Here is a 20,902-nt window from a genome sequence, read left to right as displayed (position 1 = left end):
ACACGTCTGTGTTTGACTGACAACACTAAGGAGAAAACGTTTTTATTTTCCTAACAAAACAAGCCTGGTCACACGTTTTTTTTGTATGTACTGGGTATAAGAGAACCCAATTGTATAATTTGTAGCAGATGTTTAGAAATCTTGAACTGCATGGTATTGCATTCGGGCAATGAAGCGTGTGACTGCAAATAGAACATGTATGAGGTATCAGGTGTAACTATATGGGTTAGTTGTATAGTGTTGAAGATTGTCGAGTTACCAGCCGTCTTTCACTTTCAACTGATCATGTTCAATAAACTCGCCTTGTGAGCCCACTTTAGGCTACTGCAGTTTTCCCTACTGTGTCCCTTTAACGAAAAGAATGGCGCTGGGCCTGCCGTGCCAAATACGGTCCGTATTTGGCTTAGCGGACTAAACAGTTTACAACACACAACACCTTGTCAAAGCAATGATCCGTGAAGTAGAGACATGCCTATTACCATGTAGTTAACAGATTACACAATAACCCTTTCATATAAATAAATGATTCATTGCGATATCAATAATAGATTTGTATTATTAATCAATATGCTAAAATCTCCTAACGCTCCTTCTTCTTCCGCATGGCGGTGGTATTTATTGTATATTTAGGCTAAGCCATTTAACAGTTAAAAGGCAGAAGTGAAGCCCTTTAAAAAGTATAGGCTGCCACACAACACCGGACTTGGCTCGCGGCCTACTTTTTTACTGCACGAGTTTCGGACGGAAGCGTAATGACAATGTTGTAACCAGCTTGCAACACTTTTGCCGCGTCGAGTAGATTTTCTTGCACTTGACCGAATGTCCGAAAAATATCGAGTATTTGACACTCGTGGCATTGGATGGCTGGCTAAGCTATTCGTGAATGTCACAAATAATATAAGTGTTGTTGGTTTAGATGTTATTTACACGTTGACTTTAAAAGGCAGCTCAAATACTTTACATACCAGAGAGACAGTTGCACTGTCTGAATTGCTAATAATATTCCACTCCTGATAGACACTGACGATCATTGTATTGGTTTCACTCGGAAAATATGGCTGGTTAGTAGCTCTTCTTTACAACGCTGATACATTGACACAATCTACCAATACTGTTTTTATCAAACACGTATATAGCCATACTGAATAAAACACAATTTAAAGCGTAAATCCTTCTTGTGTCAATCCATTCGGGGAAGCCCTCTCTCCCTCCTCTCCCAGACGCGACCTACGGTCTCGAGTCAACTCAGCTCTGGAGTGAAGGGTCATTGGGAAAACCTGGAATGGAGCATTTGTCTACTTTCTCTAATGAGTAGAGGTAACAAACTACTATCAAACTACTTCAAACCCTAGATAACCTTTAACAAGCTAATGTTGTGCTTCATATTCTGTATGGTTTACAACTGTGTAATAATAACAGCTTAAAAAATATGTTTTAGAACTGTGTAATAATAACACCTTAAAAACTAACCTGCTCCACACAAGTACTATTTGACCCTATATGTAGCAAATTATAAAGTGTTTAGGCAGTTGTTTACATATTATGAATTGACACATTTATGGTTTAATTATGCCATTTTTATTATTTATCAATGACGTCATTCGCATGCGACAGTGCGACACTCGATCTGTGCACATGAAGGGCACCAGTTGTTAGTGATCATAAAAACATGTGCCTTAACCCTTCATACATACATTTAACCGGTAGCCAGTTTTTTTTTTTATTGCTGTTTGTCTAATCACGTTTGGCTATTCTTTAGCTATGCATTTCTCGCAAAAATAGTGACCGGAAACTGAACTCACAATTGTCGCTCGGTGAGGTTGTCTCCACGAGTGCCCGCTAGGCAGGTTTCTTCGGGGAATCAGGAAGCTACCTGAAAATGCTAACGCGCCGCTAGCGAGATTTGTGTTGCAACAGTTGTTCATCTGACAGTGTTGACCTAGCAGTGGGTAAGATGGCTAATATAAGTTATTAGTACAGCAACAGTCGATTGAACTGTGAGTCAGTGTTTGAACAGTCCATTCAATAGTAGAGATTCGAAATTGTAGCTAGTTCACTAGTTAACGTTCATCTGCTAGTAACGGTAGCACGATAACTCGACTTCAATGACAGCTAGCTACTACTAGCAATTTTTTTGTTTTGATACGTGACTAGCCAGCTAACCAAACTATGTATTGATTATACATTGTTTTAGTGATCAACAGTTTACAACGTTATGCCTCACATCATTATGTGCCTCTCAAGGCAAGGCAGAATGTCAGTGTTAGTAAGTTATATTGGTGGTCTGATGATGACGTCGAGCGTTGTCCTTTTTAATGCTGGGTGAGAATGTCATGTATCTGTTGTGTTTTTTTCTTTGCATAGTTATGGATGCATTCGGGTCCTGATTGAACTCACACATCATGGCAACGGACGCTGCAGTCTCACCCGTGGTCGTCCTGTGATCCCCAACAACACTCAGGGGACTATCACTTTGTCCGCTCCTTCGTAGCTGGAGGTAAGGGCGGCTGCAGACTTCACTAGTGATAATAATACAGAAATACAATACAGAACATACAGTAGTACACATCCAGTGACACAAACCCTGGTTCTGATGAGCTGCATAGTGTGCAGGCAATTCATCTGGCAATAACAGACTACTATCATCTAAATTAGTGGGTAAACCTCACCAGAGATCCAGAAGAAATGGGTATACGTCTAGACCTTGGTAGAGCGACATAGGCATAATGAGTTTGTGGGTCGGTTTCACAGACCCAGATTAAGCTGACTTGTCTTGGACCTGGATTAAAAAGCATGCTCAATGGCGATTCTTTACTGAAAGTGCATTTTAATCTAGGACTAAGCTTAAAGCTGAAATCCGCACCACTGTTCAGTCAGCATCAGGTGAAACAGCACCACTGTTCACCCCCAGCGCATTTGTTATTGTTTTTGTGTTGTTGATGAAACGGAGGAGAGGAGCATCCAGAATTCTGGGAAAACAAAATGGCGTGCAATGATGTCCGAGGGAAAGAAACGGTGTTGGTTGTTTGTTGCATAAACGGCTGGATACCAGCTTTAATGCAGGTTAGGGAAACTGGCACTGAATGTGCAGGTTTTTATTTATATACAAATATAGATACGGTGCCTGGAGAAGTCACATGACGGTGGTCAAGGTCTGTTGTCTATACAGTAGATACGGTGCCTGGAGAAGTCACATGACGGTGGTCAAGGTCTGTTGTCTATACAGTAGATACGGTGCCTGGAGAAGTCACATGACGGTGGTCAAGGTCTTGTCTATACAGTAGATACGGTGCCTGGAGAAGTCACATGACGGTGGTCAAGGTCCTTGTCTATACAGTAGATACGGTGCCTGGAGAAGTCACATGACGGTGGTCAGGTCCTTGTCTATACAGTAGATACGGTGCCTGGAGAAGTCACATGACGGTGGTCAAGGTCCGTTGTCTATACAGTAGATACGGTGCCTGGAGAAGTCACATGACGGTGGTCAAGGTCCGTTGTCTTACAGTAGATACGGTGCCTGGAGAAGTCACATGACGTGGTCAAGTGTCCTGTTGTCTATACAGTAATACGGTGCCTGGAGAAGTCACATGACGGTGGTCAAGGTCCGTTGTCTATACAGTAGATACGGTGCCTGGAGAAGTCACATGACGGTGGTCACGGTCTGTTGCTATAACTGTTAGTGTATCATCATCCATCTGCCAGTTATATTGAGGCTATTACTCTGTTCTATCTGTAACTAAGATTGTCTTATTAGTCAGATGTTGAACATGGAAAGAAACCCCATGACCTGTCCAAAGTGATGTAATATGCATTTATCCAAATCCAGATAATTCTTCAGATGAATCTAATGGTTGTTTTACTTAGTCTATCCCAGATTTGCTCATGTTGAGAGTGTCTGTATCTGTCTGGGTGTGTTTAGGTATAGCATGATGATGTGTCAAATACACCATTGCTCCTCTGGACAGAGTGAAGGTCTTACTGCAAGCCAACAGTCCCCACGACAAAGACCTGGGTAAGATCTGGATTACTCTGCTGCAGTGGAAGTGTTACTGAACATGGAAACATGTCTGTCTTTTGACAGTTGGTTTGTCAGTGTCATTCATGTATCACCCCTCCCATGGAAATCTGACACTGGTTTTCCTTCTTCTCACACCTGGTTGCAGCGAAAACGAAACTATGACATCCCTCCACACAATTATCTCTTGCTTATTTCTCTCCTTCACTCTCTCTCCCCTCCCTCTCTCCTCAAGGTGTGGTAGCTACTCTCCGTGTCGTGCAAAAGAAGGAGGGTTACCTGGGGCTTTATAAAGGCAATGGGGCCATGATGGTCAGGATATTCCCCTACGGAGCTATCCAGTTCATGGCCTTTGACAAATACAAGAAGATCCTCAGTAAACAGCTGGGCGTCTCTGGACACATCCACAGGCCCATGGTCGGTGCTATGGCAGGTGAGAGAAGATCAGTGGTGAAAAGGGCCTCTTTCATGGCAGGGAGGGAGAATCCAGAAAAGACAAACGGAGGCTTGTATAATGCAGAGAAGATACTTCCTTACTCCTGATTATTTTTCCACACCAATAGTTTCAACAAAACGCCAACAGTTGTTGTTGAGTATATTTTATCTTATCATGTTATTGTTGCTCAGGGATGACAGCAGTGATATGTACGTACCCTCTTGACGTGATCAGAGCCTGTCTGGCTTACCAGATGAAAGGACATCATCGCTACACGGGCATCAGAAATGCCTTCCAGACCATATACCTAAAGGTATGCTATTTATTTGTTCTGACCTATCCCTTTATTTGTCTTTCAGTTTCACATTCAACCTGTTACCTGTGTTTGTGTTTCTCATTAACTGATGCTCAGTGGTGGTGTTTATTTTTTAAAGGAAGGAGGCATCCCTGGCTTCTACAAGGGACTGATCCCAACCCTTATAGGCATGACTCCATATGCAGGTGAACACACACACACACACACACACACACACACACACACACACACACACACACACACACACACACACACACACACACACACACACACGGTGTTGTGACTAACATTTTGTCCAGTTCATTGTGGGCCTCATTTTGTTTTGTCCTCCTCTGCTCTCTCTCAATCTCTCTCTCAATCTCTCCCTCCCTCCCTCCTTCCAGGGTTCTTGTTCTTTACCTTCAGCACATTGAAGACTTCCCGGAGTTACTGGGACGACCATCCTCAGACAACCCAGAGGTGCTGGTGCTGAAGACCCACGTCAACCTGCTCTGTGGAAGGGGTGGCCGGAGCTATCCACAGACCATATCGTAGGTTGATTGATTGACTGATTGGGTGTTTGACTGATGGATTGATTGGTTTTAAAGACCTACCCTCTTCTCCTCTCCCTGTTCCCCTCTTCTCCTCTCCCTGTTCCCCCCTTTTCTTCCACCTCTACATCTTCCCCTTTTCTCCTCCCTCTTCCCCCCTTTTCTTCTACCTCTACATGTTCCCCTCTTCTCCTCTCCCTCTTCCCCTCTTTTCTTCTACCTCTACATGTTCCCATCTTCTCCTCTCCTGTATCCCCCTTTTCTTCTACCCTCTACATGTTCCCCTCTTCTCCTCTCCCTGTCCCCCCTTTTCTTCTACTCTACATGTTCCCTTCTTCTCCTCTCCCTGTTCCCCCCTTTTCTTCTACCTCTACATGTTCCCCTCTTCTCCTCTCCCTGTTCCCCCCTTTTCTTCTACCTCTCCCTGTTCCCCTCTTCTCCTCTCCCTGTTTACCTCTTCTGTCTTTTCTACGTGTTCCGCCTCTTCTCTGTTGCCTCTTGCTGTTCCCTTCTTCTCCGTTGCCTCTCCCTGTTCCCCTCTTCTCTCCTCTCCCTGTTCTCCTCTTCTCTTCTCCACTCCCTGTTCACCTCTTCTTCGTCTCCTCTACCTGTTCTTCTCCTCTCCCTGTTCCCCTCTTCTCTTCTCCTCTCCCTGTTCCCCTCTTCTCCACTCCCTGTTCACTTCTTCTTTGTCTCCTCTACCTGTTCTTCTCTTCTCCCTGTTCCCCTCTTCTCCACTCCCTGTTCACTTCTTCTTTGTCTCCTCTACCTGTTCTTCTCCTCTCCCTGTTTCCCCCTTCTCTTCTCTGTCTCCTGTCCAGAGTACTCCTCTTCTCCGTCTCCTCTCCCAGCTATCCTCTGGATGTTGCCAGGAGAAGGATGCAGTTAGGAGTGGTGCTTCCTGAATCTGACAAATGTCGGGAAGTGGCGCCATTTAACCCTTCCTCTCCAAACACAGGGCTCTTATTTAAAAAAAGTATATACCCCTGCACATATAATCTAATGTATTACGATCTGAAAGGCAAAAGGACCCTGTTTGAATACTTAGAAAAATCGCTTGGCAATAGGAGTTTTGGGAGTGTGGGTATTATTGAGTCGGAGTCGTGCCTTGCCGTGCAGTCATGAGTGAACATGGTTGGTCCTCAAGGAGACTACAGCATACCAGGCCTGCCTTTCACAGTTCACCCTGCTGCACCGTGTCAGTGGAATTACTCCAGCACCTGATACTCCGTAATGATTTACTAGACAACCTCCTCACTCAGTAACTCAACAGTCTTACTCTATGTTCTACTCCATACAATGAGGGCTTGTGTGTCTGATGATGTCATTCCCGAGCTTGTGTGTATGTCTCTGTCTGTATTAACCAGCCAAACAGACTGGCACTGGCGGAATAACCTGTTCCAAACATCTCTAACTCATTTTTATCTTTTATTATCATGTAATTAACATATTACAATGTCATTGATAAATACGTTCCTGCTAAGCACTGTAAAATAAAGCATAACTTTGTCTTCCCACTTGTCTCCCTCTACAGTACCCTGACCAAGACTCTTGAGTATGTATACAGTCAGTATGGGGTGAAGAAGGGTCTGTACAGAGGCCTGTCTCTCAACTACATCCGCTGTGTGCCCTCACAGACTGTGGCCTTTATCACCTATGAGTTGATGAAGCAAACCATCCACCTCAACTAGCTGCTCCCTCACCATCCACCTCCACCCTTCATCTCTGCATAGCGGGGACTGAGGCACGTTCACTGGGGATAAACGTTCTGAAATGTTTAGAAAGATCCCTAGCAGCTGTCTATCTCAAAACAGCCTGAACGAGAGCGTTCTCTGGGGCTATATGTTCTGAAATGTTAAGGGAATATTGCCTATTAGATATGTTCATTTGCGCTAGTAAACGTTTTCAGTTTTAAGGAAGTCGGCTTCCATTTGGAGGTGTTGACCCCTGCTACCAGAGGCGGCCATTGTGGCTCAGCCACTCGAGCCGAGCCTAGTAGCTGCTTACCCCAGTCGGAAAGCAGAGGAATGCTAGGCACTGGGCCCCATGGCAGTGCTAATCCAGTGCCCATGTCTGTGTCTGCGCCTATAATGTTGTGCTGAAACCGTCCGCCAAACCTGTGGCTTGGCTTTGGACAACACCCCGGCAACTATTGCCATGGATACCTATAGACAATGGCTTCCTCTGCTTCGATGGGCAGCTATGGGCAATGAACCCCTAACAACACTCGTTGGTAATGCCATAGAAACCCAATTATGTACACTGCTCCCCCATTCTACCCCACCACCCGCTCCTAAGAAGTCACCCAGCCAATGACGGAGGGGAAAGTCACACCGGACAATCTGGCTTATCCAATCGGAGGCCTTCTTTTCCTCATGTACCTACCTGACACTGTTGTGAGTACAAATCTAGACACATAATCAATGAGACAAGAATTTAAATGTGTAGTATGTCAGTTATAAGAGTCCAGATTCAACTATCAAACATTTTAGGAGAATAAAGAAACACTCCCCAAGAACTGTACTTTTTGAGCAGCCTAAGTTTAATAGAATCCTAATGATAAAATCCCACATCACATCAGTTTGTTCAGAACTGAACATAATTTATTTTTTATTTTGATACTCCCCCAAAAAGTCTTATTGTCTGACATCGAAACAGGTTTGCTTTCTAATTTGTTTACCCCATGCAGTTTAACAGATGTGTCTCTGTAGGAGAGTTGTCTTTGGTATTGACGTGTGTGTGTGTGTATTAAAGCATCCATTCAGGTTTCAGTGTGTAGTGTGTCTCTTGTCTATGGTGCAGGTTAGATTCAGGGTATGAGGCAGTGATTTACTATTGTAGAGTGCAGAAACAGTTATGTCTCATTCTAATGATGTGTATCTACCGGGAGGATTTTGAATTTATAGAGATTTGTGTCTATGAGAGAGTCCAAGGGACTACTATCCAGTAGGGTTGCAAAATGTAACTTTCCCAAAATGCCCAGGTTTCCCAGAAATCCCAGGTACAGGATGGAAATGGAACACGTTGGAATTTTGTGAAACTTACCTACCAGAAGACTGGTTTTGACATTGTTCCTGTAAGATGAACATGAACTGATGTATGGACTGACGGCGGTGGTTGTAACGTATGTTATATTTGTTTTCCGTCTACATTTCCTGTGTGTGTAAAAAGAGTTTGTCAGCTACTGACATCTAGACACATAAATAAATACATGTAAGATGGTGCTATATAATTTGAAGCACCCAAATGGAAACCGGAGTTAAGCACTTCAGGAAGAAACTTGCACTTCGAAGCCTTGATGTCGATTGAGGCAGCCCCCCGCACCGCTCTGATTCAGAGGGGTTGGGTTAAATGTGGAAGACACATTTCAGTTGAAKGCATTCAGTTGTACAACCTGCAAGTTATCCCCCTTTCCTATGGCTCTTTTGTGTTTATTTATGATAGTGTCGTATGACTCTGGCCACAAGGGGTCAGAAATGAGTCCGTAATATGTTTACCCACAACAACAACAGTCTGTAGCCTGGATGTAACTGGACTTTAAATTACCATGCTGAATCAAAATCAAATAATGTATTTATCACATGCGCCGAATACAATAGGTGTAGTCCGTACCGTTAAATGCTTACTTACAAGCCCTTAACCAATAATGCAGGTTTTTAACAAAGTAAGAGAAAATGTGCTAAATAAACTAAAGGAAAGATAGCCTCATTATTGTTATTTTATTGTGTTACTATGTACAAAGCCTTCATACCCACTACTACAGAGATTTCTGTAATCTTATCAGTCCATGTGTTATCATGATGATTCCCACACTGGAGTGCCTTATGAATATGGGCTCTGTTCTTATCTTGTTAAGCCAAATGGTGTAAGGAAATAGGAAGTCATGAGAATCATATGTACGCTACCGGTCAAAAGTTTTACAACACCTACTCATTCAAGGGTTTTTCTTTATTGATACTTTTTTCTACATTGTAGAATCATAGTGAAGACGTCAAAATTTGAAATAACCAAATCAAATTGTATTTGTCTCATGCTCCGAATACAACCTTACAATGAAATGCTTACTTACAAGCCCTTAACCAACAATGCAGTTTTAAGAAAATACAAAAAAAAAGAGATTAGAATAACAAATAATTAAAGCGCAGCAGTAAATAACAATAGTGAGGCTATATGCAGGGGGTACCGGTGTCGAGGTAATATGTACATGTAGGTAGAGTTATTAAAGTGACTATGCATTGATATTAACAGTAGCAGGAGTGTAGAAGGGGGGAGGGCAATGCAAATAGTCTGGGTAGCCATTTGATTAGCTGTTCAGGAGTATTATGGCTTGGGGGTAGAAGCTGTTTATAAGCCTCTTGGACCTAGACTTAGCGCTTTGGTGCCGCTTGCCGTGCGGTAGCAGAGAGAACAGTCTATGACTAGGGTGGAAGGAGTCTTTGACAATTTTTAGGGCCATCCTCTGACATCGCCTGGTATAGAGGTCCTGAAAAGCAGGAAGCTTGGCCCCAGTGATGTACTGGGCCGTATGCACTACCCTCTGTAGTGCCTTGTGGTCGGAGGCCGAGCAGTTGCCATACCAGGAAGTGATGCAACCAGTCAGGATGCTCTCGATGGTGCAGCTGTAGAACCTTTTAAGGATCTGAGGACCCATGCCAAATCTTTTCAGTCTCCTGAGGGGGAATAGGTTTTGCCGTGCCCTCTTCACAACTGTCTTGGTGTGCTTGGACCGTGATAATTTGTTGGTGATGTGGACGCCAAGGAACTTGAAGCTTTCAACCTGTTCCACTACAGCCCCGTCGATGAGAATGGGGGCGTGCTCGGTCCTCCTTTTCCTGTAGTCCACAATCATCTCCCTTTGTCATGAGTGAACAGGGAGTACAGGAGTGGACTGAGCACGCACCGCTGAGGGGCCCCCGTGTTGAGGATCAGCGTGGCGGATGTGTTGTTACCTACCCTTACCACCTGGGGGAGGCCCGTCAGGAAGTCCAGGATCCAGTTGCAGAGGGAGGTGTTTAGCTTAGTGCTTTAGCTTAGCTTAGAGCTTTGAGGGCACTATGGTGTTGACTGCTGAGCTGTAGTCAATGAATAGCATTCTCACATAGGTGTTCCTTTTGTTCAGGTGTGAAAGGGCGGTGTGGAGTGCAACATAAATTGTATCATCTGTGGATCTGTTGGGGCGGTATGCAAATTGGAGTGGGCCTAGGGTTTCTGGGATAATGGTGTTGATGTGAGCCATGACCAGCCTTTCAAAGCACTTCATGGCTACAGATGTGAGTGCTACGGGTCGGTAGTCATTTAGGCAGATTACCTTAGTGCTCTTGGGCGCAGGGACTATGGTGGTCTGCTTGAAACATGTTGTTATTACAGACTCATACAAGGAGAGGTTGAACATGTCAGTGAAGACACTTGCCAGTTGGTCAGCGCATGCTCAGGGGTACACGTCCTGGTAATCCGTCAGGCCTTGCGGCCTTGTGAATGTTGACCTGTTTAAAGGTTTTACTCACATCGGCTGCGGAGAGCGTGATCACACAGTCGTCCGGAACAGCTGATGCTCTCATGCATGTTTCAGTGTTATTTTGCTTGTCTGGTAGGCTCGTGTCACTAGGTAGGTCTCAGTGGAATCATGTAGCACACATGGAATCATGTAGTAACCAACATTTTTTTAAATCAAAATATATTTTATATTTGAGATTCTTCAAATAGCCACCCTTTGCCTTGATGACAGCTTTGCACACTTTTGGCATTCGCTCAATCAGCTTCATGAGGTAGTCACCTGGAATGCATTTCAATTAACAGGTGTGCCTTGTTAAAAGTTCATTTGTGGAATTTCTTTCCTTCTTAATGCGTTTGAGCCAATCAGTTGTATTGTGACAAGGTAGGTGTGGTATATAGAAGATAGCCCCATTTGGTAAAAGACCAAGTCCATACTATGGCAAGAACAGCTCAAATAAGCAAAGAGAAAAAACGACAATCCATCATTACTTTAAGACATGGTCAGTCAATACAGAACATTTCAAGAACTTTAAACGTTTCTTCAAGTGCAGTCGCAAAAACCATCAAGCGCTATGATGAAACTGGCTCTCATGAGGACCACCTCAGGAATGTAAGACCCAGAGTTACCTCTGCTGCAGAGGATAAGTTAATTCGAGTTACCAGCCTCAGAAATTGCACCCCAAATAAATGCTTCACAGAGTTCAAGTAACAGACACATCTCAACATCAACTGTTCAACTGTGATTCCGGCCTTCATGGTTGAATTGCTGAAAGAAACCACTAGTAAAGGACACCAATAAGAAGAATAGACTTGCTTGGGCCAAGAAATATGAGCATTGGACATTAGACCGGTGTAAATTTGTCCTTTGGTCTGGATTCCAAATTGGAGATTTTTGGTTCCAACCGCCGTGTCTTTGTGAGACGATGTGGGTGAACGGATGATCTCCACATGTTGTATTTCCCACGTAAAGCATGGAGGAGGTGTTATGGTGTGGGGGGTGACACTTTGCTGGTGACACTGTCTGTGATTTATTTAGAATTCAAGGCACACTTAACCAGCATGGCTACCACAGCATTCTGCAGCGATCCGACGTTACATCTGGTCTCAATAGTCTAAAGTCACTTTTCCCAATCTGCTTTCCTTCAGCTGCACTGAACGAGCTGTTTAGGTAAACACTACTTCCTGGTAGGCAGCTTCCATACTGCTTTCAGCTATCCTGTGTTTTCAGATCAGTGCAGATGAAGGGGAGGAAATGGAGAGGATTTTGTTTTAGTGGACAATTTAAAATACATAAATGTACACCCGGCAACAGATACATACCATTAACTGTCAACGATATAAACACAAAGTTGAAAGACTTGCTTCCATTGTGGTCCTCTTGAGGAGAGGAAGCCACTTTTTTTCTTACTATTGAGATGCACCCTCGAACTTCCACAAAGGCCAAGAAACACAGGACTTACATGTATGTTACAGGGCTATAAAAAAGATGAGGCCATACTCTCTTTGGAGCACTGATGCTCTGTCCCAATGCACATCTCTCCTATGGGAATGTTTACCACTGTCCCAATGCACATCTCTCCTATGGGAATGTTTACCACTGTCCCAATGCATCATCTCTCCTATGGGAATGTTTACCACTGTCCCAATGCACATCTCTCCTATGGGAATGTTTACCACTGTCCCAATGCACATCTCTCCTATGGGAATGTTTACCAATGATTTCTCCCAGCCCACCCATGGCACAGTAGCTAAGCCCTTAGCCTTCACCTCTTAAGTCAATCTCATTGATGCTCAGACTTTATTCTCTATGGTCTTTTGTATAAGATTTGTTCTTTTGGCGCTAGGAAACTTTATGCAATCGTTTTTTATTTAACCTTTATTTAACTAGGCAAGTTGGTAAAGGACAAATTCTTATTTACAATGACGGCCTACCCCGGCCAAACCTGGACAACGCTGGGCCAATTTTTGCACTACCCTATGGGACTCCCAATCACAGCCGGATGTGATACAGCCTGGATTCGAACCACTGAGATGCAGTGCCTTAGACCGCTGCGCCACTCAAGAGCCGTGTTTAGTTGACTGAAACCAGGGTTATGTTCAGCAGTGTAAAAGGGGGAGAAAACATTTTGTCAAATGCAAATGACAGATTGAGGTAGCATCTCCTTTTCTGTTTCAAAGCGTTTCATCCCATTGAGGTGCCTGCTGAATGCGACCTTGTTGAAACAGTTCTGTGAATCCTATCATGGGTTTAAGACATGATTGTCTCAGTTAATGTATGTACTTAGGGTGGGATTGGTTGCATTGATAAGTGGAGCACCTGAGATGTCTGTATTGAAGGTATTAATGTGTTTATTCTGTAGACCTAAACTATGCTTTTGAAACGCTACGGGCCAAAGTCCTTAAGATCTACGCTTGTAACTCAAATGTTCATGTAAATCTTCATTTACATCATTACTTGGTTCAGGGTTAGCGCCAATTCCATTTCAATTCAGCCAATTCAGGAAGTGAACTGAAATCCCAATTCTAATTATCCTCATTGAAAAGCAATGACAAGAATTGGAATTTATATGTCGGTTTACCTGCTGAATTGAAAAGGAATTGAGCCAAACCTTGTCAGAATTCAGGCCTAAAGGGAACATATCAACTCATTGCTGCTCAATATATCCTGACAGTAGTCTATACATGACCTATCCTAGCCTGGTTAAAACAGACTAAATAAACACTGCTCACCTTACCGTATGGACAATGGTGAGTACAGCGTTATGTCTTGTGTAACCAGGCTAGAACTACCCCGTCTTCAGATCCGTTTATTTATGATCAATGTTTAATGATGATATTCTAATAATATATCAGGGAAGGAATGGTTTTGTCTGAAAGAGAAAGAATTTGCTGGAAACTACTGAACAATTCTTTTTTTTTTTAACCAATATTTATTTTAATTTATACATCAATTCTTGTCAGTTTCTTGTTCTGATTTTATAAATGATAAAAGATCAGAATTGCGCTAAAATGTTGTCTTTTATTGAGTCAATTTAAAGGCTGTTATTTCTCATACAGAACTTGGTTGGTGTAGTTTACTCATCATGTAAGAAATGTATTGTTATCTTAACAAATAGGTTACATAAATATATCCTTTGAATATGTAGGCTAAACCTGTTATTATGGTTCAGTCTCCACTCCAGTTTCCTTAGAAGGACTGCTGTGGGTGTTGGGGTCCTGCCCTGTGCTTTACACACAACTGTCTGTAACTTTGAGATTAGATTGCTGCATAACAGTAAACCAGACATTATTTTTGCTTCTCCATTCCTATGTGGCTTGAGGTAGAAGCTGCCTTTTAACTGAACTAGGATCAGCTTACCCTCCTCTAGTGTCTCTTGACAAACGGGTTGCTTCCCTTAATGTGCCATTTGTTCAGGCTTAACACATAATTGAACCTCAGTTTGGCATAGAGGAACTAGGTCAATGCCTTATCCGCTGGTTGCTCACATCACATCCCCCGGACACAAAATAGTAGCTAGCAAGATGGATATCACTGAGGTTATTTTTAATGAGTCCATTTCACAAGTGACTAGTTTGCTTCAACTGCCTTCATTAAAACCACTGCAAAGGTTTCGCCTGCAAACTTTTGGTTTAGAATCATGACCGTCTGTTGGGAGAGTTGAAGAGGACCCTCCCAGGAACAATTTTATTTCCCTTTTTTAAAGTTACCAAAGTAGTCTGTCTTTAATCCCAGACCCTATTCACTGCTTTTGCCTAGGGTATGGTTTTACGAGACTACCATCTGCCAATCCAATCAACACAAGACTTTAGATGACTTTCTAGGGCAGGGGTTCTCAAACTTTTTCACTCAAGCCCCCCTTCCAGCATTGGGGAACATCTCGCTCCCCCCGTCTATTTCTATGGGCACGAACACTGTTTATGACACAAACTGTTCACACTCCTCTTGTTGCTGGAGAGAACATTTAGCATATTTACGGTTTATTTCCTGCAATTCTACACATTTTGTCATGTCTGTGTCTTCATGTGATATTTGAATGACTCAAACATTACAACAAACTCTATGGGTTAAAAAACCAAGCAAAGAAAACGTTAGCTGATATGGGCTAGTTGATCTGGACATTTCTGTTATAAATAGCTCTCTAAGATATGCAATAACTGACATGACAAGAGGAATACTGATGATGCACTTCCCAATTTCGAAATTGCACCTTATGCATTCTACTCAAGCATAAGTTGAAAGCCGGACTGAGTTTTTGGAAGCTGGCCCGAGTGCCCCCCCCCCCCCCCYCCCCMGACCAAACCACATTACAGTCCTGCTTCACTATGGAACTATATTAGTACATCATTCTGTACCCTGCAGTGAAATAGTTGGAATCCATATTTGCATATATTTTCTTGATACCAGGCTACACTGCCCACTGTTGTCTGATGTCACCTCGTGATTTGACTGGTAAATATGTGTAGCCTATTAATGGATGGCTAGAGAGCTACGCTCTACCTTTCTGAGTATTCACTGTAGATGAAAACATGTTCAATTGCTTTCATTAGCTTATTTTCTCACTGCCCAAGTTTAAGACAAGGGTTTAGCATTTCCAAGAACAAATCCAAGAGCTATATTTTCAAGAATCAAATTTCTTTACTTTTGGCTTCAGGAGAAACATAAGAAATAATATTTCCGATAACCTTTTTTGAGGAATAGCAACTTTGCTTAACTTTCTCCATAAGTCTATAGTTAAGGGAAAAATTGCAGTTAAGACATTTCTTAAGGTTTTGTGAATCTAGGCCCTGCTCTCAACCCTTCTGAGTATTCATTGTCTCTGCTCCCTTGAACCCTGTTTCCCCTCCTGTATTAAACCTAGCCTGGTCTTCAATCTGCTGTCTCCTATGGTAATATTGTATTGGCAAGACGACACAATCAGTTCTGGGACCAGGCTATGTTAGATTTGGAACTCCCTAAAAACACGCCACTTCGATACAGCTACGACTTCTCGTAGCAGGTTAGGAGATTTAACTTAAGGTTAGGAAAAGGACTAGGGTTAGCGAAAATTCTACGAAAGTAATTTGTATCGAAGTGCCGTGTTTTTAGGGAGGCCCTATTAGACCCGTTTCCTTGAATCGTTTTGAAACACAGCGGCATTTCCTTGAACACTGTTTCCCTCCTCCTACAGTATATACTGTATAACATATTACTAAATGGCCTATACCCATCTACCCCCATTAGTATTGGTACATTGGGAGCATTAGGAAAATAAACCCTGTCAAGTGTAAGTACTGATATTTGATCATTTGTTTGTATATTGACCTGGGAATTTTCTATTGGAACCCCAGTGGTCGTGAGTGTGTTGGATTGTGTGGGTGCATCCACAGAATAGTGAGCTGACCTATACAGGTCTACACTGCTCAATGATTTGGAAACCAAATAATGTAATGTAAAGAAACCAACGTGACAGTGATGTTTTCATCAAACAAAAGAAGTAGGCACTTCGATGGGGAGAGGAAGTGGATTTGTTTGTTATCTTATGTCTAAAACTTTTTTAGCTTTCTGAAGCTTTGATAAGTACGTACTCGCAGAGTCCTCTTTGTCCTGGGTAGGGCATAATGTCGCAACAATCTTCTGCCACTGGAGTCTGTCTTTGGCCACAGCTTGATTATATACAGTGGGGAGAACAAGTATTTGATACACTGCCGATTTTGCAGGTTTTCCTACTTCAAAGCATGTAGAGGTCTGTAATTTTTATCATAGGTACACTTCAACTGTGAGAGAAAATCCAGAAAATCACATTGTATGATTTTTAAGTAATTAATTAGCATTTTATTGCATGACATAAGTATTTGATCATCCTAAACCAGTAAGAATTCCGGCTCTCACAGACCTGTTAGTTTTTCTTTAAGAAGCCCTCCTGTTCTCCACTCATTACCTGTATTAACTGCACCTGTTTGAACTCGTTACCTGTATAAAAGACACCTGTCCACACACTCAATCAAACAGACTCCAACCTCTCCACAATGGCCAAGACCAGAGAGCTGTGTAAGGACATCAGGGCTAAATTGTAGACCTGCACAAGGCTGGGATGAGCTACAGGACAATAGGCAAGCAGCTTGGTGAGAAGGCAACAGCTGTTGGCGCAATTATTAGAAATGGAAGAAGTTCAAGATGACGGTCAATCACCCTCGGTCTGGGGCTCCATGCAAGATCTCACCTCGTGGGGCATCAATGATCATGAGGAAGGTGAGGGATCAGCCAGCAGAACTACACGGCAGGACCTGGTCAATGACCTGAAGAGAGCTGGGACCACAGTCTCAAAGAAAACCATTAGTAACACACTACGCCATCATGGATTAAAATCCTGCAGCGCACGCAAGGTCCCCCTGCTCAAGCCAGCGCATGTCCAGGCCCGTCTGAAGTTTGCCAATGACCATCTGGATGATCCAGAGGAGGAATGGGAGGTCATGTGGTCTGATGAGACAAAAATAGAGCTTTTTGGTCTAAACTCCACTCGCTGTGTTTGGAGGAAGAAGAAGGATGAGTACAACCCCAAGAACACCATCCCAACCGTGAAGCATGGAGGTGGAAACATCATTCTTTGGGATGCTTTCCTGCAAAGGGGACAGGACGACTGCACCGTATTGAGGGGAGGGTGGATTGGGCCATGTATGCGAGATCTTGGCCAACAACCTCCTTCCCTCAGTAAGAGCATTGAAGATGGGTCGTGGCTGGGTCTTCCAGCATGAACAACGACCCGAAACACACAGCCAGGGCAACTAAGGAGTGGCTCCGTAAGAAGCATCTCAAGGTCCTGGAGTGGCCTAGCCAGTCTCCAGACCTGAACCCAATAGAAATCTTTGAAGGGAGCTGAAGTCCGTATTGCCCAGCGACAGCCCCGAAACCTGAAGGACTGGAGAAGGTCTGTATGGAGAGTGGGCCAATCCCTGCTGCAGTGTGTGCAAACCTGGTCAAGACTACAGGAAACGTATGATCTCTGTAATTGCAAAACAAAGGTTTCTGTACCAAATATTAAGTTCTGCTTTTTCTGATGTATCAAATACTTATGTCATGCAATAAAATGCTAATAATTCTTAAAAATCATACAATGTGATTTTCTGGATTTTTGTTTTGATTCCGTCTCTCACAGTTGAAGTGTACCTATGATAAAAATTACAGACCTCTACATGCTTTGTAAGTAGGAAAACCTGCAAAATCGGCAGTGTATCAAATACTTGTTCTCCCCACTGTACTTATACTTAGTGTACAAAACATTAGGAACACCTTCCTAATATTGATTTGCACCGACTTTTACCCTTAGAACAGCCTCAATTCGTCGGGTCATGGACTCTACAAGGGGTTGAAAGCGTTCCACACGGATGCTGGCCCACGTTGACTCCAATGCTTCCCACAGTTGTGTCAAGTTAGGTGGATGTCCTTTGGGTGGTGGACCATTCTTGATACACACGGGAAACTGTTGAGCGTGAAAAACTCAGTAGTGTTGGAGTTCTTGACACAACCGGTGCTCCATGGCACCTACTACCTAATACCCGTTCAAAGGCACTTCAATCTTTTGTCTTGCCCATTCTCCCTCTGAATGACAAACATACATAATCCATATCTCAATTGTCTCAAGGCTTAAAAATTATTCTTTAACCTGTATCCTCCCCTTCATCTACACTGATTGAAGTGGATTTAACAAGTGACATCATAGCTTTCACCTGGTTAGTCTGTCATGGAAACAGCAGGTATTCTTAATGTTTTGTATACTCAGTGTATACTTGACTTGCCTAGTTAAATAAGGTTAAATATATATTTTTTAACTACCAGAAACCATTATATTTACATTTGAGTCATTTAGCAGATGCTCATATCCAGAGTGAAGTACAGTTAGTGCATTCATCTTCAGATAGCTGGGTGAGACAACCACATATCACAGTCATAGAAAGTACATTTTTCCTCAAAGTAGGTATCAGCAAAGTCGGTGCTTGTACAAAAAAATGAGGGGGCGATTATTTAAGATACTCACAGGTGCCACTGACCACAAAAGTGCCAACGACCACTGTTTGCTAAAATAAATTGCGATGTTTCCTTATGAAATAGGAAGAAAGTTGCCAGTTATTGTTTCATCATCCTAATGTTGAGTGTTAGGATTGAGGATAGAGTAAACTGATCCTAGACCTATGGTTAAGTACAACTTCAACATATTGCTTCAAGACTCTGTGATTTCTCAAAGAGAAAGAGGAACATGTAATGAACAAAAATATAAACGCAACATGTAAAGTGTTGGTCCAATGTTTCATTAGCTGAAATATAAGATCCCAGAAATGTTCCATATGCACAAAAATCAATTGGCATGCTGACTGCAGGAATGTCCACCAGAGCTGTTGCCAGAGAATTTGTTAATTTCTCTACCATAAGCCACCTCCAGAGTAATTTCAGACAATTTGGCTGTACTTTCAACCGGCCTCACAACTGCAGACTACGTGTTACCATGCCAGCCCAGGACCTCCTCTTCCGGCTTCTTCATCTTTGGTATCATCTGAGACCAGCCACACTGACAGCTGATGAAACTGAGGAATATTTCTGTCTGTAATGAAGGCCTTTTTTGGGGAAAAACTGGGCCTGTGCCCTCCCAGGCCCACCATGGCTGTGCCCCTTCCCAGTCATGTGAAATCCATAGATTAGGGCCTAAAGAATTTAAAATTGACTGATTTATTTATATGAACTGTAATTCAGTAAAATCGTTGAAATTGTTGCATGTTGCGTTTATATTTTTGATCAGTATAGATATCATTCTCAAGAAAGTGGATTCCATTTCACCCTAGGAGGAAAAACCCTGAACCACACCACCAACTATACTTACCTTGGTCTGACTAGAAGTTATGAGCAGTTTGACATGGCCATAACGTCTCTAACAGATAAAACATGCAGAGCATATTTAGCAATTAGAAAGACCCTGTATAAATTAACCCCCAATTAGAATTTAACTTAAATTATTTGACGATGTCGTAATTCCAATCATTCTATATAGCAGTGAAATTTGGGGTCCCCTTTACAATTTAAAATATACATCATGGGATAAAAGCCCCACCAACATTTTACACCTGGAATGTTGTTCTTCTGGACTTACCTTACACCCTGTGATCCAGAATGTTATCTCAATAATAACATAAAATAATTCAAACAAAGGAAGACATTAACAATGTACAGACTCATGGACGTCAGAACTAGAGAAAGACTATGTAAACACTGTGGGTCAGGTGAACTAGAGAAAGACTATGTAAACACTGTGGGTCAGGTGAACTAGAGAAAGACTATGTAAAACTGGGTCAGGTGCACTAGAGAAAGACTATGTAAACACTGTGGGTCAGGTGAACTAGAGAAAGACTATGTAAACACTGGGTCAGGTGAACTAGAGAAAGACTATTGTAAACACTGTGGGTCAGGTGAACTAGAGAAAGACTATGTAAACACTGTGGGTCAGGTAACTTAGAGAAAGACTATGTAAGCACTGTGGGTCAGGTGAACTAGAGAAAGACTTATAAACACTGTGGGCCAGTGAACTACAGAAAGACTATGTAAACACTGTGGGCAGGTAACTTAGAGAAAGACTATGTAAACACTGGGTCAGGTGAACTAGAGAAAGACTATGTAAGCGCTGTGGGTCAGGTGAACTAGAGAAAGACTATATAAACACTGTGGGTCAGGTGAACTAGAGAAAGACTATGTAAACACTGTGGGTCAGGTAACTTAGAGAAAGACTATGTAAACACTGGGTCAGGTGAACTAGAGAAAGACTATGTAAGCACTGTGGGTCAGGTGAACTAGAGAAAGACTATGTAAAACTGTGGGTCAGGTGAACTAGAGAAAGACTATGTAAACACTGTGGGTCAGGTGAACTAGAGAAAGACTATGTAAACACTGTGGGTCAGGTGAACTAGAGAAAGACTATGTAAACACTGGGTCAGGTGAACTAGAGAAAGACTATGTTAAACACTGTGGGTCAGGTGAACTAGAGAAAGACTATATAAACACTGGGTCAGGTGAATAGAGAAAGACTATGTAAACACTGTGGGTCAGGTAACTTAGAGAAAGACTATGTAAACACTGGGTCAGGTGAACTTAA

General features: G+C 42.7%; 1 protein-coding gene and 1 pseudogene across 1 annotated transcript in view; one reads left to right on the top strand and one right to left on the bottom strand.

Moving 5' to 3' along the window:
• The window catches only part of LOC112069492 (uncharacterized), a gene marked incomplete at its 3' end in the record, with an annotated part of 49,746 nt that extends 48,503 nt beyond the window's left edge, over positions 1-1,243 (bottom strand). The window contains exon 1 of the mRNA XM_070438568.1: positions 966-1,243. The remainder of the gene's footprint in view (positions 1-965) is intronic.
• Positions 1,244-2,369: 1,126 nt separating this feature from the next.
• Positions 2,370-8,065, top strand: LOC112069490 (solute carrier family 25 member 16-like; annotated as a pseudogene).
• Positions 8,066-20,902: the final 12,837 nt, after the last annotated feature.

Source organism: Salvelinus sp. IW2-2015, unplaced genomic scaffold, assembly GCF_002910315.2.
Source record: "Salvelinus sp. IW2-2015 unplaced genomic scaffold, ASM291031v2 Un_scaffold1026, whole genome shotgun sequence".
Taxonomy (NCBI): Eukaryota; Metazoa; Chordata; class Actinopteri; order Salmoniformes; family Salmonidae; genus Salvelinus; species Salvelinus sp. IW2-2015.
Note: the sequence above shows the minus strand (reverse complement) of the source record. Positions and strands in the feature narration are given on the sequence as shown.